Raw genomic sequence first — 2,163 nt, 5'->3', positions numbered from 1 at the left:
GATAGATAGATAGATAGATAGATAGATAGATAGATAGATAGATAGATAGATAGATTGATTGATTGATTGATTGAGTAGGTGTTTTACGGCACTATCGACACATATTTGCTTTCAAAGTGTCTGACACTACAATTACTCAATACGTCGACGGAGTGCACGCTCACGTTACAATTATACAAAGAAGCTGATACAAATTAAGGCGTAGCAGTGAAGGGACAAAGCAGAACAACTCCCGACAAAGCTCACGTTCTCCGCTCTAGAATCGCGAATTCTGAAGCCATAGATAATCATTTCAAATTACGGTAACAAAAACAAGGACACTGTGCGGTTCGATTTGTTTAAAAAATATAGGCGTTTTTACATGCCCATCGACACGATTTAGATAATTTAGGAGACAGGCTTCAGATCCTGCCTGTCAGGGTCAATCTGGGTTGAGAAGGACACAACATCCCAGAAGAAAGACCGAGATACTCAACAAAAATACTACCCACCCAGGATTGAACTTGAGTCTCCTGTGCACGGTAGTGAAGCGCGTAACCGCTACACCACACACAAACACCGGTTAACTGAAACTCGTTATTTTCGTTTTAGAATCGCGAATTCTGAAGCCACAGTCATATCAAATTATGACAGAAAAAAATTGAAAACACTGCGTGGTTCACTCGAGCCCAGCTGAAAAGTTCAAACAACTTACAAACAACCAGCACCCGGTAGCGTTAAAATTTTACCGACTGCTCGGAACCGAGAAAGGAAAAGGGGATAGCAGAAACTGGAAATTCCAGACGAAGAAATAAAAAACGTAGACAATACTAATATCCTTGCTGTTCCTGGAAGAAAACACCTGCACCAACGTAGCAATCGCTCAAACTCGAAATCTAAACGTCGAACGCAGCAGCGTACAGAGCTAGGGACAGGCGACGAAACTCGTTTGAGGAACAGGTCACAACCAATTATGTTCACAGGAAAAGTCACCCTCTGAACTTTTACTGACCACTACACTCGGATGATTTGAATTCACTAGAAAAGTTTTTTTTCCCCTTATTCAAAATAGCGATTCTTTAAAGACAATGTTTACATTTCGAGATCAGGTCAAGTACGCCTTGTGGCCGTGGACCACGCAGTGTGCCCGGGAGTGGTCCATACATCTTTCCCAGATGAAGCAAGTGGCATATGAGACCAACATCGGAATTTAGCTTGTCTTAGTAAGCAAGAGTTTTTCGGCACTTGCAACACAAGTAAGTCATACAGGTGTCGAAGATTAGGGTTGTTACAACTAGAGCGGTAAAATACAAAGAAAAGGACGAGATATAGGGACGACAGATAATTGATAGAAAAGAACGAGCGAGCCCCGCTAGAACAGCTGCCAACCGTCCACGAGCGTCATTTGTTACACAAAGACATCACTGTTGTTTGAAGACTGCTGCACAAGTATTATGAGTATTACAAGTACTATTCTTATTCCGTCGAGCTTTCTTCCCCGTCATTTAATGTTAACAGTTATGCAGTACGATGATACAGTATACAGTGAGAACTGACAAAACATAAACATTTCACGGATACAGCTCGTGGCAAATATCCAGTTGCTTTCTGAGCCAACCTGTATGTTGAATAGGGTATCCAAACAGGTAACACGAACACATAACATGTCCGCAAATAAATATCCAATAACCAACAAACAGATCAGCTATGAAAATAACACAAAAAACTACAATGCCGTCAATAAACATAGTAACACAAAGCCCTACAGAAGCTCCCACCGCCAGCCAAGCCAGTGAAATAGAAGAGGACAAAAACTGCGTGAGTTAGGGGGAAATTTAGAGGGGGGGGGGGGGGCTCTCTCTCTCTGTGTATGTATGTGGGGGAACCTTACCAAGAACCCAAGGTGAGGGGATGGGGGGGGGGGGGGGGGTGTCCCTCCGTATCCCAACCTTTGACCCAAAATAATTCAGGGAAAAGCCAAAGTAAACTCGTAACAACCGAATAGACACCGTCTTTTTAAAAAATCTCCGACACGATTTAACAAAGCGAACCACAGAAGCAGAACAAGTACCGCTGTCGTTGGTATAAACATACGTATTTTTCCCCCTACAGGAGACAAACGTGGAAGAATATCATTGCGGACATAACATTGTGTGTGTGTGTGTGTGTGTGTGTGTGTGTGTG

General features: G+C 42.7%; 1 protein-coding gene across 1 annotated transcript in view; it reads left to right on the top strand.

The window, feature by feature from the left end:
- LOC101860760 (axonemal 84 kDa protein) overlaps nt 1–2,163 on the top strand; it is a gene marked incomplete at its 5' end in the record, with an annotated part of 35,176 nt that overhangs the window by 3,721 nt on the left and 29,292 nt on the right.

Source organism: Aplysia californica, unplaced genomic scaffold, assembly GCF_000002075.1.
Source record: "Aplysia californica isolate F4 #8 unplaced genomic scaffold, AplCal3.0 scaffold00457, whole genome shotgun sequence".
NCBI classification, from domain to species: Eukaryota; Metazoa; Mollusca; class Gastropoda; order Aplysiida; family Aplysiidae; genus Aplysia; species Aplysia californica.
The sequence above is the reverse complement of the archived record's forward strand: the minus strand, read 5'-3'. Positions and strand labels throughout refer to the sequence as shown.